At 38.9% G+C, this 23,833-nt stretch overlaps 1 long non-coding RNA gene across 4 annotated transcripts; it reads left to right on the forward strand.

Annotated features, from left to right (window-relative positions):
* The first annotated feature begins 628 nt into the window (after window positions 1–628).
* Window positions 629–22,867, forward strand: LOC111934682 (uncharacterized). Of its 4 annotated transcripts, none has more exons than XR_015275312.1 (5): window positions 685–865; window positions 4,668–4,820; window positions 9,467–9,530; window positions 10,617–10,835; window positions 21,735–22,867. It is a non-coding gene; the product is annotated as an uncharacterized LOC111934682 (long non-coding RNA). The 4 variants fall into 4 exon arrangements; XR_015275311.1 differs by lacking the exon at window positions 21,735–22,867 and adding an exon at window positions 16,041–16,926; XR_015275310.1 differs by lacking the exon at window positions 4,668–4,820 and having other exon boundaries at window positions 629–865.
* Window positions 22,868–23,833: the final 966 nt, after the last annotated feature.

Consider the following 23,833-nt stretch of genomic DNA (forward strand, 5'->3'; position numbering starts at 1 on the left):
AAACTAAACTCAGAAGAACACCAAGTGCTGCTTTTTTGCAATGAATAGCAGCTAAAGAACTCAGTAATATACATATTTGTGTTTTCAAGTAAATAACCCAAGATGCAGAGTGTAATAGAATGATTCTGCAACGACTCTTGGCTCTGAAACAAATGGACAAGACAAATAGAAGGTAGATTTTAAATGTTATTTGTCTCCCTGTAAATTATGCATTTTTATTTTAAATGACTTTGCTCTTTAAATAATTAAATAAACACTAGGTTAAAACCACTCATTTATGTGTCATAAAACTGCTCAGTGTTAAATGAGATTAAACGAGTCTTTCATTTTTGGTTAATAGTTGAATTATTAATTGTGCTTGTATGCCTCTATAGGGATTATTTGGAGAAGAGAATTTAGGCTATGTTATCCAAAGGAATTCAGAGTGTCTGTTTTTAATTCACTGCTGAATTAACTGTGCTGGGGTCTGAGGAAAAGGCTGCTGGCCACCAGCCAACAGCAATTGCCACAAGTCAAAAGAGCTGCAGGCAGCAGGTCAAATTTAAAAAGTACAGAATGCTAAAGCTCAATTATTTAAATCAAAAAAACTAGTGTGGATGATCAAATAAGCAGTTGAGAGTATTTGATTGGGAGCACATGGAAACCATCTGTTCCTCTTAAAGCAAACCCCCAGTAATAAATACAGGCAATCAGTGCTGTTAGCTGGCTACATTTACTTAGGACACTGGGATGCCATTCTCTGACAATTTATAAAACACATTTCAGATTATTTGTGGGGGAAAACGTGTACATATGCACATGTGACATGCTCCACAAAAGTGTGAAGAGTCTTACCTGGTTATTCTTCACTACAAATTAGTGTTGTGTAAGTATAGATTTTTTTTCTGCTTTTTTTATTTTTTTAAAATTTCTTTTTCTTAGTGATCTGTCCATTCCAGATAGATTTCCAACAGAGTTCTGAACAATGTTATTTTACATGTAGTCTTTTTGAATGGTCAAAAAATGTCTTACACTTATTTTATCTTTTTATAAAAATGGTCTGGTCTTTAGTGCTGGAAATGATTGAAAGTGAAGCAGAAATATCTCTCTGGTTTGATAGCAAAACATTTTTGATAGCTGTTGTGATAATTAATCCATTGTTGCTTGTTATAGGAGAGGTTTATAATAGTTGAATTCATTACCACTAACTGGGATAATTAAATAAAAGCAAGTGCACAGGGGGCTTGTCCTGCAGTCATTTTTCTAAGCTGAAGTGCATATTTCCTGCATTTCAGCCCCATGGCAACCTCTCTCCAAAAACAGGAGTATATTTGGTGCTAATATACAGCAGCATTTTGAAATTTTATGGGAAGTTTCTCCCAGATAGATGGGACTTGTCTTCTGTTTGTGAATGGTTGCAGCGAACAAATGCAGTGATCAGGCACATGAAACTGCACAGAGGTGCTGGAGAGGGGCTGATTTTTCATGGCTGTACATCTCTAGTATCACCCAAATATCAAATCTTGCTGGCAGTAGAATAACAGACTATTCTGGGTGGGAAGGGACCAGGGGAATGACTGAATCCAAGCTTTACATCTGTGGCTCCTGTGGGGATCAACCCACAGCTCCGGTGTGGTTGGCACCATGCTCTAGTACTGGACAAAAGAAACGGGTTCCTTACCTCCAGAATTCTTCAGTCTGCCTGATGACTTTCAAAACATTAATTTGCACAGGCAGAAGGTGTTAGTGGGAGCTCTGTGAATATCCAGGCTGGATTGCCACAGGGGTACACACAGATCACCACCTCTTAATCCATTTCAAGTACGAATTTACTTGTTAAATTCTTCCTGTCTTTTCCTTCTTTACATTCAGTATCTGGTCTTTTGGTGGGTAATTCTATGTGCCAGGCAGGAGTTTTGGAGCTCTGCTCAGCTTCCTGATGCCCAGGAGCCTGGGATAAATAGCTGTTACATACACAGCAAGTGCAATAATTCTGGAGAGATCCCTGAAGTCAGTTTTGATAGCTCTGTGCTGCCCGGTGCCTGTGCCTAAATTAATACCCAATGGTTCTGTTGTGGATGGAGTTTAATTGCTGCCAGTCACTTCAAAACCTGAAGAGTATTTTAGATGCTTCACAGAAGCAGAGAATTGAAACAGCAGGAAGTCTTCAGGTCAAGAAAAAGCACAAGAATGTCAGTGCCTTTTAAAATGGTCTGTTTCTTTTGAGGATTTCTGTGCTTGTGAAAGCAAAGTACAAGAGACGTGGAATCCTCAGTGCCTATCAGGAGGCTGATATGAAAGCTCAAGTCTCACCTAAGCAGCCTCATGAAGTGCTGTCCAAAGTAAAGCTCAGGAGGACATTTTTAGCATCAGGAGCTGGTGGAGGAGAGGGCTGGAGGGTTGAATGAAGATGTCATGTCTCATCACTTGTGTCCTGCTCTGAGAGGGAAATTGAGTTTTAAAAGTTACAGTGAGTGTGCCCAGGAAGTCACAAGATCCTTCCACTTGCCCTTGCAAGAGGAACAACTGGAAGTCTTCAAACCAGCTGAGTTTCATAGTTTGATACCTGTGCAAGTGAGAGATTTAAGGAACCAGGCAAAGATATTCTGAACATAGTGCTATAATAAACTAATTACCTTTGAAAACTAGGACATCTAAATTTGTAAAATAAACCTAGGAAATTGTTAAATAATTTGCATAAATACAGAAATCTATCTTTGTACATTAAAAATCATGAGAAGAATGCCCTCTCACTTTATTTTTTCCTCTTAATTTTTCTTGGTACACATGATTTTGGCTGAGATTGGTAGGATAATATACAATGTCCTTTATGTCTTCTAGTTTTGGCTGGTAAAGATTAAAGTTTTGGGCAGTCCAGCTACATGGAATTTAGTAAACTACTTGGTGATGGTATGTGAATTTCTGAAACAGCAAAATGGGGCATAATTCTCACTTTTTGTGAGTGTAAGGTGTCCTTTGCATCTTTTGAGTTTCATGGGTTGGAGAAAGGCTAGACTGAAGTTCAGGTCAAGCAGTATTATAAAAATGTAAGTCAGAAGCCAGAAAGCACATTCATAACCTTTTTTTCTGGGAGTTTTGTATGAAAACATGTTTTGTTTTCCTTCACTGTGGTGCTCACTCATTTTTCTCCATCTGTGCAGCTGTGAAGTTGCACCAAGGGGGAGACCTCATGTAAACCTCTGTTCTTTGAAGTAAAAAATCTTCACTAAATAAGAGTGGCTCTAAAGCAGCTTAAAGGCAAGCAACATCATGTACTTGATGGGAACAAAAAATCACTTTTAAAGCATTCTTTGGGTAGTCCTTCAGAATGTTTTTACCTGAGTCAAACTGCAAATCTGAAATTTGGAATGCAGGTGCTGTTGTGATCATTTGGAATAATGATCTTTCAATAACACAGTGTTTTGCTTCAATATATTTCAAATATCTTTGTTCAGTTGCATAAAGTTATGAATCAGTTAATTACAAGTACAGATGGGAAAACCAAACCACTCCATGTTGATGACTCTAGAAATAATGCACAACATAAGCACTTTGAAATTTATGTAGAGGTGGCAGCACACTGCACAATTTTTTTTGTACCAATGGTTAGGCAACTAATTACAGTGTTCTGTATTTGTGCTGTCACTAAATGGTTTCACAGTGTGTAGCCACATCAGTTCTGTTCTTGAATTTGGCAACTTCAATTATTGCTGATAAAAGCTGACTTGTTCAGAAAGTCTAAACTATGGGAAGTATGCTATTAAATTCTCCAGGGATCCTGTTTTCATTTAAACTGCTTTCTTTAGTATCAAAAACTTGAATTTTCAATGAACAATTGAATAAAAAATGTCAATTATTAAGCAGAGCTCAAATCTTAGAATGTGGAGTTCCCTTCTGGCTTGTGTAGGAACTGTTTTATTTCAGAATAAAAATTCTGCAAGACAGTTAAACATTTTAAGATAAATTTTCTCCTTTACATGAGTGAGCAAACTATACATTTTGCTTTTTGTGGGGTGCATGAGTGTAATGTGTTCTTGCAACGTCCATTAAAATAAGGTAGAGAAGACAGCACGCTTGTATGCTCCTGACAAGCTTTTAAAACTAAACTCTACATTGGTGGTAGGTGGAGAAAACAATTACATCTTGTGGAGTGAATCACAAGTAATTCTGGAGTTGTGGGTCAGACTGAAATCCCATGGAACTTGTAGCCTGCAAGTAACAAATTGTATTAATGCCAAGGAAGCAGCTATTTGTGCAGAAGTGCAAGAGATCAACAGGTAATCCTCTTATCAAAGAGTTTGTAATGAAAACTGATAACCCAGCAGAAGAAATAATGCATCCAGGAGTGAGTAATATGATGGTAAGATGCTGAGGCTTTTCCTAGAATGACTTTATCAGGGCAGAGGAGTAAGACTTGCTGTGTTAAGGGAAACTAGTCAGAAATAGGAGTAGAATGAAGTGGGTAAGCAAGGACAGGAGGCAGAGTAAGCTAAAGGCCAGGGGGCTGTGAAGGCAACAAAAGGGAAATTTGGGGCTAATGACAGAATTCCACGGGGGAGGGAGGTAGAGAGCTGGCTGATAGCCTTGGAGAGGCAGCTGCTTTAGGAAGCAGCACAGATTCAAAATAGTTTCAAGAATATGTCAGAAATGAAGACAACAAAAGAAAATTTCCCCTTTCTCCATTGCAGTGCTTGGGTGGTGCTGATGCACCTTGCTAAATATCTTACAAGGTGTGGGGATGTCCTGTGTTCCAGGCCATTTCACCAGCTCCATCTCCTGATAAGCTTGCTAACATCTGTTCTCAAGCTGGCATTTATTTTATTTCCTATGCTATCCTTGAGGTAAGTTCTTTTCTCTGGTCCCCACTGCGGCTCTCTTGTCTGAACTGCAGATCTTTTCAGGGGTTTGTATCCATTGCAGGAAGTTTTGCACAACAATTCTTCACTTTCTCACTTCAAATGTTACAGGAAAGGGAATTAAGGAGGTTCTTGCAGATTGTTTTCTGTTATTGTTGCTGCTATTCTTGATTTTTTTCCCTTCACAACTTTTTCAACGACTTATAGTTGGGTTTTGGAGAAATGAATGACCAGCTATTGACAAGTAATATTCATTACAAGTGTCATTGGTGGCTGTGTGCACTTTATCAAATCCATAATCTGGCAAGCATTTGATTAGAAAGGAAAATGCTGTACGTAATTCTGAGTTTAAATTTTTCTGCTGCACCTGGAGAGTTGTCACATCTCCTTGTACAGCAAACCTCTTTTAGAGGGCTGTGGACTTTTGTTGTCAGTCAGCACAAAAGTTCTTTCATAATTTTTGTGGTCACTGAAGTATACCACGTTTTTTATTTTTTTTTGTCAGCACATTTTAGTCTCCTAGGTGTTTACAGGAGCTGCATTTTCTTCACAGTGTTTTTCACCACATTCCTAAAAAATTTAAAGGCGCCTCCTTTGAACATCACAATGATCTGAAAGATGTGGGGGGTGTGGGGTTGATTTGTTTGTTTTGATGGAGTTTGTTTGTTTGGGGGTTTGATGGGTGCTTTTTAGGTGAAAAGAAGATTCCTCAATTACATCTACTGATAGGAAGGAAGTATTCTCTAGGATAAACAGGCATTCCTTAGGGATTCCCAGGGAAAGTGGTTTATGAGAGAGCAGAACAAAGAAACTGTCAAGATTGACAAATAATGAGATATCTGCAGGATGAAAACACTTTGCTTTTAAAGTAAGTGTATGTTAAAATACCAGTGCAGGGCTCTGTTAAAAGACTTGATAGAAATGTATAGATAGAAAATAGAGTTCTAATCTTTAAAGGATCAGTTTTATACATAGTCAGGAAATACTCAGGACATGTTGCATTAATAGTATTTAATAAAATTTTAACTCAAACTATCCATTTATGATTTTTTTGCTGAAGCCATTATGAACATTAGCATGGCAAGTAGGAAAAAAATGGCATCCATCTCCAGAGGAACACATTTCTAGTTTCAAATTAATACATAATATAGGTTGTATAAAGTGTAAGAACAGGTGCAAAATACAGAATACTAGTGATATCAATTAGAAATTGAATCAAGAATCAATACAAACAATTTTCCAAAGCATTTTTAGCAACAGGAAAATATTCCTTGTCAGTGGTGCATTCTAGTTTGAGCAGGATTTTGAGAACTTTAGTTTAGTGAATTTGAAACTTTGGTGCTGGTGTGAGAAATGACTTAATGTCTGCATCTTATCAATTAGTCATATTTGTCTGCCCTTGTTAGAAACTGATATTGTTATGCATGATGCAGCCTAAAGTCACTTGTGCAAGGAAGACCCTTTAGTACAGTGCACTCTGATTGTGATTTCCTTTGGGATTCCTGAGGAGATAACAGGAATTTGAGAATTGGCATACGCTGTATCTTCTTCCTACCACCTGAAGCTGCAGAATTTTCACTAAGTGTTTCTAGAAAAAAGGGTTAGAGACCCTTCCTCTCTTCATTACTTGAGCTTTTGGCAAATGATGGCACAGATTTATTGAGTTGGAAATGCCTTGAAAAGCATTCATTGCATTTGATTGTGCCTTGTGAAGAACCTTCCAGAAATTGTAGCTCAGACTTTTAAAAAAACTCTTGTGTTCCACCACATCTTGTGGCAATGAATTTCATGATGCAACTATGTAGTTTAAAGATTACTTTTAGCATTACTTTCCTTTTTGGACTTTTCATATGCTACCTAATAATTAAATTGATAGTTTCCCAGTTCTTGTACTGTGAGAAAATGCATTACCCCACATTTATCTTCCTCACTATTTCTCATGATTTTATAAATCTCTGTAGAATTCTAATGCCTCTTTCTCCACTCTTCTAGTCAGTTCTTCTATGGAGTTGTCTTCCCTAACCTTCTTATTCCCCCTCTCTGTGCTCTGTGGCCAGACTGGCTGCAGGATGAGATGCCATTCTTCCATGAATTTAAATCAATAAGAATTACCAAATATAATGTAATAATTCTATGGGTTATATTTCTTTATTTTTCAGAGAACTGGTCACAGTGAGATGATAATGATCTCTTTTCTGAACTCTGTTGGTTTGCTTCAGTACCCATCTCTGAAAGACTCTTTTTTCTTTAGCATGAAGTGCTTTGGACTTAACTGATATTTATCCCCAAGTTGGTCAGGATATGAAAAGTCCTTCCTGCAAGTCTCAGTCTAGTTATTTTGAAAAAAAAATAAAAATAAAAGTGTTGAGTATGTAATTCCAGAATAATCTCTGTGGCAACACTTATTGGTGCTGGATTATTTTATTCTCTCCAACTGAAATGTATGAAGCAAGCAGAGTAAGAGAAAATAGAAGTTCTAAGATGCCTGCCAGTGCAGTGAATGATCTACCTGTCAGCACATAGTCTGCTCATGAAGATGAACATGTGCTTTCCTGCAATGATTTACATGGCTTGGTATGTTGGGAACATTATTTGCCTCAGTGAAGATGTCATTTTTCCTGCTTTTCCTAGATTTGTGTAGACAGATGACTTCATGGCTAGGATTCTTTGTCTCTGTGCTGAATTGCTGCAATACTTTACTGTCTCTGGGGCTTATTATGGAGTGCTTGCTGTGCCAACACTCATCAGCAGTACTGTACATGCAGCTCTTCACATGCACAACTACTGCAAAAAGCTCTACAAGAAGAATTGTTTGATGGATTCAGGGGGAGATGCTTTTGCTGTTGTGCTTTTTTTAAATGGGTAAGTGCTGAATGAGCCCAGAGGAGGCTCCAGGATGAGCAGAGGGATGGAGCAGCTCTGCTGGCAGGAAAGGCTGCCACAGCTGCCATTGTTCACCTGCACAGGAGAAGCTTTGGGCTGAGCTCAGGGTGATCCATCTCCAGAAATGTCCAAGGCCAGGTTGGACATTGGGGCTGGGAACACCTGGGACAGTGGGATGTGTCCCTGCCCATGGCTGGGATTGAATCAGATGATCTTTAATGTCTCTTCCAACCCAAACCAGTCCAGGATTCTCAGAACACAGCCAGTATAGGTCCTTGTTCAGAAGGGTGCCTAAGAATACACTTACTCTAAGCAAATGCCTGAAACTCTCCTTGAGATATGAGAAGACCAAAATCCACAAATTTTGTTAGTGGGTGATCTAACAGAGTTCCATTTTGTCCCACTTGCTTCTCTTGAGATTATCTCAACACTTTTGGGATTTCTTACTTCAAAAGAAGTCCTCTGAAGCAGCATAAAATACCTGGAGTTATGTCATTTAGCATTTTCTCTTTCCTGGAGAGAAGTTGTAGTTTTTGTAACCAACCAGGTATGTTAGTACTTGTAGCTGAATGCAATAGTGAATACTAAACTTGAGCTAAATAGCTTTTACTGTAAAATCCAATTCTGCCTTTATTTCTTTGATACTAGTTTGTTTTGTTTTTTTTTTTCCCCTGATAGCTAAGATGGATGTTTTCAACAGAAATCTGCACTTTGTGCTCCCCAAACCCTTCTTGTGGACTTTTTCAACAGCTTGGAGAACAGGTGTGCTAAGGTTTAACACAGAGTTTATGATCATTTTGATAGGACTTGCCAGTAGCTCCTTTATTTTTAAATAAAAAATAATACTGATATTACTGCTACAAGCTACCATGATAAAATAAGAGGATCTTGAATAACAATGTTGTAATTATTGGAGTTTCTAAAATATAAAAAACCATTAAAAATTTTCCATATAATCCAAAAGCTGCATTTTGCTTGCACACATCTCTATCCAGAGCATTTTTAAGGAGGTGAATTATGTCACTGTGGTCAGCTAAAACATACTCTTTGTCCATTTTTACATATTTTTACATCACCAGGGTTGTACAGGCTCTTAGAAGATAACTGATGCTTCCATGCAGTGTTTGAGGCCACAGTAAACCTCCAGAACACTCCTGGTTCCTTCACAAAGACAGATGTTTATTTACCATGATACAGCTTTGCAATTTTCAAACAAAATGGGTAATATTTATTTATTATAGAACTTATGCATCGTGTCTGTCTTTTTGTTAGCAACATTAAGATTTATTTTTCTTTTATATCTCATCTCTCTTGTCTAGTGCTGCTTGCAAGTGCAACCCATTCAAAAGATTCCTCCACTGTAACTAAATTCCTTGGGAAGAATATGCATCAAAAGAATGAAGACATTTGCATCTTACCTTCAGCAGTGGGCACTGTGTGTGTCCCAGAGGGAAATGGGCACAAAAGATGCAATAATTGGCAGTTGTCAGCTGTGTGTCTCTGTTCCAAAGCCGAGGAGTGTTTGTCATTTGCTGTTTGTGATGGCACCTGGTGAATGTGGCAGGGGGCAAATGCCTCACCAGGCTACAGCTCCACACTCAGCTGTCAGCAAAAACAGGGGCAAAACAAACAAACTTAAACAGGCTCCTGATGGATTGCCCCAGATTTCCCACGGGGAAAAATAGAAATAAAAAAAATACAAATCCTCACAACAAACAACTCAGAGAATTTTTTGTTCTCTTTACAAGTAAAATTCTGCTTCTCCTGAATTTTTGAAGGAGTTTGGCCACCACAAGGCCTGGAGAAAGGGAGGTAAATGCATTCTTGCAGTGACTAATTTATAAAGGTTTTTTCACTACTTGTGCTGGGGATTAGTCTTCTGGTACCATTCTTGACCTTTGAGTCTGATCCAATTTGCAATGAAGAAGCTGGAATTATCTAGGGGCGTTTTTGAATGAGGGAGCCATAATCATAGAATTACAACTTTATAGAATCTTTCAGGTAGGAAAAGACCCTTAAGATAGAGTCCAGCCATTAAGCCAGCACTGCTAGACCCACCACCAAACCCTGTCCCTGAATGCCACATCTATATGGTTTTTAAATATCTCCAGGGGTGGGAAATTAGTATTTGAAAAAATATTAGTGAAATAGGCTTTTTTCTATACAGTATTAGGCTTGTAATCTACCAGTGGCATATTGTTATAAATACAATAGTAATCATTGAACAGGATATTTGACAAAGGAAAGAAAACATGTTTAATAAAGTGCATTCTTATTTAAATTTTGTACCAAGAAATGTGTTTTTATTAACAGATAAAACAGTTTGTTTATATCCTCTCCCAAATGCAGGACATCTGTATTTTGTGTTTATCATGGTATATATGCAGCATAAGAAACACTAAACAATACTCATTCATACACATGTGATTATATTACAGACAATCCAAATAATCAATCCTGGGTTTTGTAGATTTTGTCTTTTTCCAAAATATCTTTGGTTTGATTAAAATTATTTCTTTTAGAAGGCCTCTCTCTATCACCTGCTCTTGTCCTCACATGCAGTGGTGCTTTTCCAGGCAGATTGTGCAGGGTCTGTGCATTGTGTGGCTCCTGGAGTGTTTGGAGGGGTAGGGAATGATCTCCCAATGCACAGAAAAGCTCTCTGGGCACCCTTAAGTCCCACACCTTTGATATGTTCACAGTATTTGCTAAAGCAGTTTGTGGTTTAACCTTCCTTGATAGAAATGCTTCCCCCTGCCAGGCCCTGCTTCTTTCCTGCACCTCTTTGCATTTTGGGGCAGTCTCGTATTGTAGAAGGTCCCTGAACAGGCTAAAATTTCCTTTCCTGAAGTTCAGAGCTCTAATTCAGCTGGGTTTTCTTCTGCTCACTTCTCCCAGGATCTTCAGCTCCATCGTGTGAACTTTGCAGCCAAACCCACCGTGGACCTCACCATCCTCAAACAGGTTTTCCTGTTTATGAGGTAGGAGGTCCAAGAGTGATTGTTCAGCCTGCAGAACCAAGTCACCTCCTGGCTAACCTGCTGATCACAGCTTTGAGTCTTCCAGCAGAAGGTTTTCCATCACTTTTCAACTTCAGAGTATATGAAAACCAATGGGGTGGGGGAGAGACAAAACCCAAAACATTGCTTGTTTTTTCATGCTATTTGTTAAAGCTTCTGGTCCTGGATTCTCTTTGACATCTTCCACATTTCTCTTTGTTTTGTCACCTGGCTGTAAATAACACAATAATACACTTTCCTGGCCCTTAGGAAGGCAGTGCACTCCCACTTGTCTTGTACAATGGACTTGAGAGGAGCTTTCCTGGCAGCCCCTTGAAGGGCTTTAAATTGAAACATCCTTTAGTGTGGAGTGGTAATCAAAATGCTTGTGTGCCGTATGGGAGAGGAGAAGGAAGCGTTTTTCAGCTTTATGGCACAGAGTTTTTCCCATTGTTGTAAGAGTTCCTTCATTAAAGAAGCTACCTTAAATTGCCACAGAGGTCCCAAAGAAATTCTAACAAACCTTTGCTTTTGGAGAGCAGCATTTGGATCAGCTGTAACTGTAATTGTACCCTGTTGTCACAGGTTCTCTGTGACTTTGCTTTGAGAGTTCTCCTTCATCCAGAAAGTGCCTTTGATTTGAAGCATTTACTCTTAGGTCCTAGTGTGAAATATTATCGTGTGATTTTCTCTATCATCTCCAGCAACTGTGCATTGTTGAGGGTCAGGTTTTCTCCTCCATAAATATCCCCTTTTGGTATGGTTTTAAAGACTGTAGCACTGATGCTACATGCATTACAGCAGTGTGCTCTGTGTGCAGTTTGGCAGCAAACTATAAATTGTAGTAAGTGCTGCCATTACAATATTGAGTGTTTTCCCACAGGAGGAAACTGCTCTTTGTATTCCTTTGGTAAGAGTTTTCAGGAATTTCTGAGGATCTGGCCTAGTGATGGAGGACAACATGAAAATTAAATTTATTGTTTTTTAAATTTATTTACCAGGTTGTTGTAGTAGCGATAGGTCTTGTACTTTGTCATTTTTTCACTCATTCAATTTTTAATATTATCTGATTGGAATAATTTCATGTAATTGGTTTCCATTCTTATGAGCTCATATGAAACTTCATTTTTTCTTCAATTGCTCATCTGGCTCTAGATGAATACAGATGGGTTGCCAAGCACCCAACACTTCTTGAGGTCATGTATTTGGAACCACTTTCCATGTGATTTCATAATCCATGGCTTCTAGACTAGATCCCTAGGCAGGCCAACTTGCTTGGCATCTGCTCTCCAGATTTCCTGACTGTGGGGGATCCCTAATGAGCTGTGATGGGAGCTGTGGCAGGTGCAGACTGAAATTAAGTTCTACAGTCAGAATAAAAATCTCCTGTGTTAATCAATGGTGAGTAGCCATGGAAATGACAGATATTTTATCCATATCCATCTAGAACTGCCAAAGTTGCTTGAGTGTCCTGCTCTAAATTTTAACAAGTAGTTTGGTACCTTGAAGTGGATATTTCATTCTAGAAATGTCATATTTGGCAACAAGTACACGCTCCTGAGTTTTGGCTCGTTGTTCTGATTTAGTGTTATTTTTCTTGAAAAAAATAATTCTGAGAAACTGAAATGTCATTTCTGAACTTCCTTTCATCACATACATGTTCCACCAAATATATACAAAATAAAACTAAAACTAATAAAACCACTAAACTGTACATACCTCTAAAAGCTGAGAAATAGCTGGCACTTTTGCCCCTTCTCACAGGTACATTATGGTTACATTTTGTTCCCCACCAAGAATGGTCTGACTATGAAAGCTGAGCTTTCTTACTCAGCTCCTTGTTGTTTCTGCCTCCCAGCTCTTTATCCTCCAGAAATACTAACTAACCCCGGTTTGTTTGGGGTTTTTATTTTGCTTATCATCAGCCTCCTCTTCTTTATCAAGTCAGCTTTTTGGCACATTCTTTGCACCTTCAGACTGCTCCTTTTCTTTCTTTAGCTTATGATTCAGTGGTGTCAGAATGCCAGCAGAGTGCAAGGAGACAAAAGATCTCAGCTTTTCATGCCAATACCTGATTTTGTCTTGTAACAGCAATTATTATTAAACCCTTCTCCACTACCAAAGACCAGGACATGCTTAGTAAGCCCAGGGCACTGGAAAATGAATTTAATATCCCCTTTCCTCCAGAGACACAACGCTTGTAAAGTTTGGTCAGCAAAATCCAACAGTTTGAGCTGTGAGAGGTTTCAGTTCAGTCACTGAGAACAGATTCTTTCCCTTGTTATTCTTTGAGTGCCTGCTTACATGTGTGGGAAGTGTGGAAATGCTAGCAGGCTTCAAAAACAAAAAAGTCTGGGAACTATTTTACATGTGCAAAATTCCTCTCTCCCACTGCCAGTCTCAGAAATGGCTGAGCAGGAGGAAAGCATCAAAAATGAGAAAGAAAAGCTCAACCAGAGAGAGAGACCCAGGGTAGGAAATGCCAAGAGCTGGCTAAAGTTTGAGCCAGAAAAGTGGGATGGTGAAGAAAGAGCAGCAATGGAGTTTTAGTGTTCAGTGCTGCCTGGAGTTCCCCAATATCAGCACTAAATAAACCTTGTTTTTATTTTGTATGTTCAAGTAGTAGTGAGAATAAAGCTCTCTGCTATAAATTCACATCCCTTAATTTGCTCCAGGCTTTGGAACCCAGCAATGGGACCAGTGAGGTGGAATTGCTCATCTTTTTTCCTTTCATCATGAGTTGTTTTGTATTGCCAGGGTTCAGAGGAGGTGTAAGAGCAATATCACCTGAAAATCAATTTATTTTACTGCTTGGTTTATTTTGCTCCTTTACCTTTATGGTAATTTTGTCTATTGCATAATTTCCTATTTTTAAACCAGCATGTGAATCTGCTATAATGGTACTTAGATTCGTTTTGGAATAGATCCAAACTTACTTATTTGTCAGATATTATTATAATCTGTCTTAACAAGTCTAATAAACTGTGCAGAAGTGGTGTCACTATAAAAGTATTCCCAGAGATGTCTTCATTGATGTGAAGCAGTTCCCTGCCTATTCTGATTTGATCAGAGCTATGCAGCCAGCTTCACATCGGGCTCTTCCAGGCTTGATCACGCAGATTTCCATTAATTTTTCAAGCCTTTCTCTAAAATCTGCTTTATTAATTATTTAGCTGTTTCTTTGCTACAAAGAAATCCAGTGGAAAAGGAATGTCTAAGCTGCTTAACCATTTGGCTGGGTCAGGTTTTTCACTGCACCTCCCTGTCTTCTGTAGAACTGAGGGCTGAGGTTCTGCTCTGGTTTTCAGCTGCTGTGCCTCATGCCGACCCACAGAGGTGAATCCATGCACAAAGCTGGGCCTGTGGATGACAAATACCTCCACAATCATTCATATGGACAACTTTGAAGCTTCTTCTTCTTTTCTCAGGCCTGAAAAGTTGAGAGGAAAAGCCATTCATTAATAACTGCTGCTTGGAGGTGTGTTTATCAGCTGCCAGGCTTTCAAATTAGCTCTTCAGGAAGATAGTGCAGTTATTTCTTTTTATGTCACAGAGCTGTTCATCAAAACACTACATCAGAAGTTGTAAGGTATCCCAGCACAGGACACTGATCCTGGGGAGAGCTCAGCTTTGGAGTTACTGCCCCCCTGATTGCTGCAGAAAGTACTGAGGATGGCGTTAGCAGGGCTGATCTGCACAGTGTTGGGAGGGTTTTCAGCCTTTCCTGCCAAAGTCTGCATCCAAACCTTGCCCTCCTCATTCCTGGGCTGTTCTTGCTGTGATGTGAAAGGAGAGGAGAGAGCCTGGAGTGGGACAGACAGGAAATTCCTTGGCTGGAGATGACAGCACATCACAGACCCCTGTGGATGTGTGGACCCAGGGCTGGTCAGGAAGGTCTGAACATAAATGAGATGTCTCCAGAATGCCCCATGAGGCACAAGAAATGCAAGACCACAAATGGAAAGAGAATGTGAGTGTTGGCAGACTGGGTTTTTAGGCTCTGATGATACTTTAGTTTAGTTCTCCTATTGCACAATAAGTTCACCTGAGGAAGAGAGAAGCAATCTCTCCTGAGTGACACATTGGCAGAAAACTCTGATATTTTCAAATGCAGTCAACTATTTCTTCTTCAGCAGATTTCTCCTGACCTGAGGTCTGTGTTTTTGTTGTGCACTTGTGTTTTACAGTTGTGAACCACAATATTTCCATTTTACTTCAATCCAGTAGAGGAATTAGAAACTAACTCTCTAAAAGGCAGTCTCTATTTATGGCACTGCATTTTTCTGTGTCCCTCAATGCAAAAATTATCATAGATTTAACTTGTTTTCCTATATTTGGACTTCTGTTATGGGGTATATACACACTGCATCTTGAGGCATGCAATGTTTTTAGTGCATTTCACATAATGTTACAGATTTTAGCAAATTTCTGTCATCCTCACGGTCTTTGAAGGAATTATAATTTCAGATTTACTCGTCTGCTGCAGCTAGGAACCTCAGACCATTGCCAGATGGGCGATGTATTCATAAATCTTAGAGCTCTGATGCTTTGCATTGTAATATTTGAGTATTTGAATCAAAAGAGAAAAGTGATAAGAAGGATGCATGGATATTATTTGTAATACTTTTTATACACAAATTGCAAAGTGGAGAACCTGGCTGGGGAGAAGTAGGAATATCTCAAAGTGGGTTCTGAAATAATAAGATGGTACCATTGTGAAGAAGAAATGCTGGAATCTTTGGGCTTCTTGGTCACCCTCTGTTGCTCCCCAGCTGGATGTGGGGAGAAACTGGGATAAGAAAGTTTTGGGGTGGGATAAAGAGAGGGAAAATCTTTACCAGCTCCTGTCACAGAGATACTCAGCTTGGGCAAAAATAGTTTTAATTCCCAGTTAAAGGAATGGAAAGGGGAAGCGGAGGGGCAGGAATTGATCTCTGCTCCCTGGGCAGGGAAGGGTGGGAGCTGGGCCAGGGCAGGCTCAGGCTGGAGATCAGGGAAGGTTCTGCTTCCCCCAGAGGTGCTGGCACTGCCCAGGCTCCCCAGGGATGGGCAGGAGGCTGCCAGAGCTCCAGGAGCCTTTGGGCAGCGCTCCAGGGATGCCCAGGGGGATTGCTGGGGGGTCTGCAGGGACAGGGCTGGGCTGGATGATCCTGCTGGGTCCCTTCCAACTCCGCATATTTGTGATTCCAAAATGGTTTGTGAGAAGCAAGAAAGTAAATTGATAAGCACATGGGGAGAGCTCCTTGTATGGAGCTGGCCTGGGAGCTCTCTGGAGAGATTGTGTAGACAAATTGTGTGATAGTTTGATGCTGTTATCATCCAGAGATGCTGCACCAGACCACCTGGAGAAGAAGGCTGCAATGCTGGATTTATAGAAGACAATCAGATCTGAACAAGTGAGATATTTTACTTTCCTGTATCTTGTATTTCTGCCATGTGCCTGATGCAAGTTTATCTTCTGCTTACCCTGTACAGAAAGTTTTATGTGCAGTTAATTCTCTGGACTATCAGCCAGGATATTTTTGCAGTGTGCATGTATTTCCCAGAAGTGCTGGTATATGAGGATCTGGGAATAAGCCATTAAGATTTTGTGAGAGCTTTGTTCTTTCCTACAGGGTGTTGTAAATAACTTGCAATAATTTGGACTTAAGCAAAAAGGAATTAAGAAGTTGACTGCTGTTAATGAATACTAATGATTGCTGGAAACATGATCAATGTGAGGCACATATTATTAGTGAAGGTGCCCTTCTTAAACTTCATTAATCACCAAGATACCTAGGAAGCAACAAATAATTCCTTGCTATTTGGCAACAGCTAAAGGGAGAGCCAGTTTGTAATTGGTGTTAAATTCTGCATTCCTGTCTCATGCTGATGTAAAGCAAGATTGCTGTAGGTTTGTGCTGGCATAAGCAAGACATGTTTAATGCCCAGCTGGTGCAAAGGTGTCTGAATAAATGACTAATTCTGGTGGAGTCAACCAGGTAAGGGGTGAGTTTATGGTCAATCCAGGACTTCAAAACAGGTCTGCAAGGGCTCCCACCTGGGCAGAGTGAGGTTATGGCTAGGAATAGTCAATGGGATTGTAATGTCTTCTGGAATCCCATACCCTACAAAACCCAGCCTCCTTCTTTTCCCTAATTAAACACTCTCATCATAACAAAGAAATTCTAACCACATTTTTAATAAAATAATAAACGTGTTTAGCTTACCATATGGGGGCTTGGCTTTTCTCTTTGTCCATGTTATTTTTCAGATTGCAAATTTTTAAGGTTTCCTTACTGTACATAAGGTATTCCTCCCTCAGCTCTACTAATGTTTGACTAAGCAGAGATTGTGCCAGGAAAATCGCTTTTGCTATTGAAGTTATTTCCAACACAAATTTTCAACCTGTTACTTGATTTCTTTGTTTTGTCAGTGTTATTAATGATATTAATGATAAGGTATGAATTTGTAGTGGAGACATCAGCTGTCTCAAACTTATTGATGTCCAGTAATATTTACACATAATTAATCTAATATTTTTATTTTTTCTATGAATCTCTGCAGAAAAGTTTTGTAGTGCTTAATTATTTCAGTTCAGAATTTCATTCACATGGAATTTTTTGATATGAAGGAGCTCTTCTAGCCCAGTCAAATTGATTTTTGACTTGCAGTTAGCCCAGGCTTGATTTTAATTTCTTGATTTACGTTGTTACCTTCTTCTTCATCTTAAGAAAATTCTTCTTCACCTCTTTATTCTCCTTACTGACTTGAAGTTTCCTATCCAGCTCTTTTATTTAAGTAACAAGCAGGCCAACTGTGTCAAGAACTTGAGACCTCTTCAGCGCTGTGTGCTGTAATTTCACTCTTCAGTAATTAGTTCCTTCAGCAATTCACTCAGCAACTGCTCTTCCTAGGAAGTTCCATTAGATTCCATTGATAACCTGCTGTGGAGAGTTCTTTGAAGAAGTTTACCTTTCCCAAGTGTGATTTTTCTTCTTTCTGGCCATTCTTGTGTTTACACTCTTGGTAAAATATCTTGTAGGAATGCAAGGATTGTCCATTTGGAAAATAAAATGCTGTAAAAGAATTGGCTTTTTTGATATTTGGTAGGGGTGAAATCAAAACAGTTTTGATCATTTTCCACAATTTCCCAAGTAAATTAGATTTGGTTCTAAGAAAATGAAAGGGAGAATAGGCAAAGCAAAGGTTTGCATGGCCTTTCTGGAGAGCTTCACAGCAGAAATTCTCTGGGAATATTCAACTTTGTCACTAGATTTGGAGAACAAAGCAGATTAGTGACATCTCTGTGCCATCACTAGAGCTTGCAGAAAAAGGAAAAGGATCATTTTCAGGCACAGAATGAGCTGTTCATTGTACAGCAGTGGCAGAAATACTTTTAACTTTATTCTTAGGATCGTGTATTAGACCTATGGTAAATTTAGCATCTTTTTTTCTGGAGCATTTTTATTTTCCATAAAGCCATACAGAGAGTGAAGTTAGTGCTCAGGGTTAACCTTCAGATCCCAGCCCTAAGGATCATGGCTTTCTTTTAAACCCTCACTCAGTGAAATTTCAAGGGAAGCTGTTTTTAGCAGTGAATAACACACTTGCTCTCTTCTCGTGTTTGCTTCTGCCTTTGTCTCTACAAGAAGCAGCTCCTGGGAGGAAACTTCCCTGTGAAAAGCTGAATGTTCTTTCCCAAGGTGAGGCACAGAGAATTCCAGCCCTGCTGCTGTCTGAGCCCAGAGTTTTGGGTCACAGAGGGAAGTACTCTGTGCATGGAAATGTTTGTGCCTGGGGTTGGTGTCTGTGGCTGAGCTTTAGTCTGTCAGGGCAGCTGGGAGCTGCTTTTCACTTGAATTTAGAATATCAGAAGTGGGTTAGGCTGAACCCAGGGGTTCACCATAACCTCCTGACTATGGAGGAGTTCATCTCATTCCCTTCATTAAACCTCAGAAGTTTTCAGGCCTTTTGTTTTCCTGTATTTTTACAGATGTGCATGAGGAAAACATTTGTACTCCATAATATTCTTAATGAACAGTTATAAAAAGTAACTCAGTTACTCCTTTTGAGTGAACAACACAATTCTGTATTAATAATTCCGTGTTTACTGACTGAGGATAATATAGCTGAGTAAAAACCCATGGTTACTCTCACACAAAGATGATAAAGTCTGTTTTATTAATCTGAGTGTAAAAGATAAGGAAAGAGACTGACTGTGGTTCACAGCAGTTTGCTGTGGACAAAATTCTCAGCACATTATGGTCACAAATTGTCACTCAGATGTTTCAATGATAAATATTTAATTACCCTGTAATCATTCTGTAATTTGTTTTTACCCTTTATATTGCACACTGATTATTTTATAATTAAATATTAATTTAATAACGTGATTAAGTTTGTGTTGTAGCACAGAATTAACATTGAGTTAATTATGAAATTTTTCAGATGAAGCAGTTTGAAGTAGTAACCTCTCCCTTTTCCCAGAAGAAATGAAACAAGAATTGTATTCAGAACATATTTCAGAGTAGTAAAATGAGATAATCTCATGCATGAATTATGGCAGACCTGTGGGGACTAGAGTAGTTTATTGGCATTTAAAAATGTGTAAAGGAGCAATGCTGGCTTTAACACAGTTAATACTTCAGCAAAACCTGATGATTCTTGTACTAGCAGTTGTTTTCAGGAGAAATTAGCATTCAGATTCTATTAGCTGTGTAAGATGCTGATCTTCATATGCAAAGACATCACAACTACACTGGAAACATTTTGTAATGGAATTATGGAGCTAAAAAATGTCTGTCCCCAGGCTGGGAATGTTCATAGGATACTGAAGAGATCAGGTGTTTTGGTTTCTAAATGAGGCATGTTAGTGTCTAATGAATTCTGAAAAAGGAAAACATTGGTGACTAGGTCAATATTTAGAAAGGCCCAACTTGTTTAATACTGAGGAATTAATTCTTGGGGCAATATTAAGAATACTAAAATCCTCTGGAAGGATTTTACCTAGATAACAGTAGGGTTTATCTATTTATACCACGCTTTTTGCATAATTGTAAAACCAAAAAGAGAGAAAATAATTACCTTGAAGAAATAAACCCACTTTCTATACTGGTCTTGATGTGGAATTATGAATTATGTGGGTTTTTTCCAACCAGAAGAAATATCTTCATCCTGAAGTCGAGTTTATTATGGGAAAGATTGCTTCACAGCAATATGGAACAGTGTGTTTGGAGAGAATACAACTCTAAAAGCATCATTCTACCCTATATTTTTTATTATTATTATTATTTTTTTATTGTATCTCTCTTTGTCAAAAGGCCTTGTCTGCTTGGGCTGAGCTTTGTGTTTCTGAAGGTGCTGCCTAAAGTCACTTAGCACAGCTCCCAGGCTATTTAGGGAATTATTAAAAGAAACAGGCTATTTCAAAACAAATGCAACTTGCTCTTGCAGAAGCAAGAATTGTTTCTGCTCTTTGTTTATCCCGGCACATCTCTGCTTTCCTCTGCAGTCGTTCGTCACAGGGCTGAATTCAGCCACATAACCTTGGCATTCTCAGTGCATTAACAGGAGTGGTTTATATTGTACTGTCTGAAACAGGGGACAGCGTTTCATAACCTGCTTTCCTCCCTCTGCATTGCTGTTGTTCCTTATCAATCTGCTGCAGTTGCAGAGTGCAAGTCACAGTATTGGAAGCTATTTTTAGTGAGCTTTGGGAAAGGTCAAGTAGCTTAGGCTGTTTAGATGTTTTCATTAGCAATATTATTTCCTGGTTTATACTGTTTGAAGATATGCCAAATCAATATCTTTTTTAAGAAGACTATTTAATATTTTTTTAAGAGGACTGTTTTTTGATCTTAACTTGATAAATTCTTTCTTTGCAAAAGAAACAGGTGATAAAACTAATTATTGTTTCTTTTTATATCTTTTATCTGATTTTGGATGCATTATAAATATAGCCAGCATTATTCATAATTCATCATTGGGTTTGGAACTAAACACGTTAGGTAACAAATAAAGGTGTTCAGATAATGACAAGTCCTGGAGAGCTGATATAAAAACCTTAAAGAATGAGAAGAACCTAATGTAACCCATTAGATATCAAAAGAAATATCTAAATATTCCTCTTCAGATAAAGCCAGAGCTGTTTATTTGGAAGTCTGGTGCTTTGCTGATCACTCATTGAGCTGAGTCAACCCCAGGCAAAACAACCCCAGTGCCCATTTCCTCCTCCAGAAAAATCATCATTCTGGGTTAGCAGACTGAGCTGCCTCAGCATGGGATCAGCCAAGCTGCAACCCAACCACATGGAAATTGTGGCCAGGATAGAGGTTGAACATGAAAGAGTTTTGTTGGATAGAAGAGGGAGCAGGAGCTCCACAGCAGGATGTAAACTGCTGTAGGTGCTCTGTACTTGGACCTGGAGAATATCAGGCAAATGTGCTGGGCCCAAGAGAGAATCCCCTTCTCTGGTTTAGTGAAAAATGTTAATGTAGAAGACAAATGTTGCTGAGGCAAAAGCCAAACAAAAGCACCCTTGCTCTAACTTATGTCTGGTCCCAACAGAAAATCATGTCTGTAACTCCTGAGATATTACCAGTGCAAATGTAATTGAAAGGAGTAGATGGGAATACTGAGTGTTGCTCTTGCAGATTAAAGTGCATAAATTTCCTTTAAATCTTAATTCTGGTGCACACATCCAACTTGGAATCTGCTTGGTCTCTTGTCTACCAGGATGAGATTTAGAAAGGCACATTTGGTGTTTCCAATTAAGGTTTCTCACATTTGAAAATGCAGTGTGTTCCCAGTAGGATTTAAGGAAGTGGTGGTATGGATCTTAGATGGATGAGGCACTGAATTATACAAAATGACAGAAAACCCACTTAGAACTGGTTGAAATAGCAGGAAATACTGACTGCAGGTGTATGGTTGTCAGGGCTGTCACCGCACCCATGAGCATGAGGCTCCCAGTTCTCTGAGAAATTGTCTTTCCAGCAGTTCTTCTTTAGATTTAGTTTTGAATGTTCCCTTGCAGAGAAAGAAGAAATGGAGTAGACTCTGAATAGAAGGAATAGACTCTTCTATTACCTTTTGAGCACTTTTCCAAAGGCCTTAGTGAAGCAGCAGCTTTCACCTGAGAAGTGTGGATGCCAGCTCCTTTTTGCAGCTGGTGGGAAGCTCCTCCTCCTCAGAACCAGAGATGTGTCCTGTCTGTGCAAACTGACCAGGTGGTTTTGGTTCACTGCTCCAAAGAGTACAGAGAAGTCACACACAAAAAAACCCCAACCAATCTGAATTTTGTCTGGGCTTCCTGCAGGTTTTAGGCAGTTTTTCCAGTTGCAAGATTCCAGTCTGGAATCCTGAAGCAGTGGGTTGGAGCTGTCTTAAAAATGTTTCCAAAAGAAGGAAATGGAAAGCAAGTTGCTGTGGTTTAATGTGGAGCTGAAAACTTGCATACATATTTTATTGAGTCTCTGGGTATCCTGGCTGTGAACAAGCACAGGCTGAGTCACACAGATGTGCACTTCAGAAAAGACTCTGAGGTTCCTCCTGGCCAGCTTAACTCCCGAGGTCTGATTTAATACTGAAACCATCTCCTGCCCCTTTGATGTGGGTTAAGCTCTTTTCATCATGCCTGTTTAGGAGCTGTTTATTTTTCACTTAACCTTTCCCTTTGCATTTGTTTAATTAAAAGATTTCTCGAGAAGTCACATCACCACAGTGCCACATTCCACCGCCTTTGTCAAGATTATATAGAAGTGCTTCTCTAATAATTGTCCTGGGATTTAGGAGAATTCTGCAAACAGGTCACCTCCCTGCCTCCAAGTCTGTTTCCCATATTAAACAGATTGCCACTCTGCCTGTAATACCTTGGAAGTCTGGTTTATCACACCACAAACAGGTACAGAACTGAAGAAAATCTCTCTCAGCTGTTTACATCAATTGCTACTGTTAATTTATGATCACTGTATTAAATCCATTTAGTTTAGCAAAAGGACTGTAAATTAATTCTGTGATTTGGGAACTTGCTGAAGTTATTACTGCACAGCACCTTATTAAAGCATTTGAGCACTTCTAGCCTGTACAAATATACTGTGATGCTCTGATAGTCTCAGTGGCTTTTAACTGTGCTGCTGCAGCACTGTAATAAATTTCTTTAAGAGAAAATTTGGGTGATGATTAATTTTTTTTTTGTTTAATTATATGCTATATTTGATTGCACATTTATATTGGGCCTCTTTTAGGTGTAATTCATACCCCTTAAGAGAATCCTTTTTTGAAATTTAGATGCAGAAACCAATATATTTTGCCATTGCTATTCAAACACAGTGTCTATAGACACTTTGTTAATGCAAAAAGTATCTTTATTTTCACCATGCCATATTGCAGGGGCCAACAGGGAAAGCACCAAATTCAGCACTGCTTTTCTTCCAAAATTCCTTCTTTGAATCCATTCTGTGAGACAAAAACCAGCATGTGAAATCATTAAAGATAAATTTATTAAAAATCCTCTCAGTATTATATTCAAAAAAGCATCAGTTTTTATGTTGGAGTGTCATCACTGGTGTAAAACACAGGATGTTAATGAAGTGGGAGCAGATATCTTGCACAACAGAGATGTGAAAAGGTAAATTTAACACCTAACAGGTGTTAAGAGCCATAAATCACGAAAGGCTTAGCAGTAATTTAATCCTTTGTCAATCAAAGTATTCACTATTGAGAAAACATCTCGCTGAGAATGCTATGTTTAATGGAAATGCTTGTTAGGTGGAGAGGCAAAGTGTAATTTTACCTGCATAACACAGAGCGTGGTGCATTTTGAAACAGTTTGTGAACCTTTAGATATCAAAAAAAGAGGTGTTTTATTGCTGGTGGTCATGTTTTGTTGTTATTTAAGAATTCTGTTTAAATAACACAATAGCAAATAGACAAAGCACTTCCCCATTCAGTACCTGCATAATATTTTAGTGGTGTTCTACGTTGGCCTTACTGCACAATGGATGAATAATTCAAAGGATTCTCAGGAAAGTACTTTAAAATTACAAGGACAGACAGTAAAACTGTTAAAATCCAGGTGAAAGACCTGCACAATATTTCCCAATGCTTTGCCTTGTGTTTATGGCAGCCTGTTTT

This window comes from Cyanistes caeruleus, chromosome 12, assembly GCF_971803275.1.
Source record: "Cyanistes caeruleus chromosome 12, bCyaCae1.hap1.1, whole genome shotgun sequence".
NCBI classification, from domain to species: Eukaryota; Metazoa; Chordata; class Aves; order Passeriformes; family Paridae; genus Cyanistes; species Cyanistes caeruleus.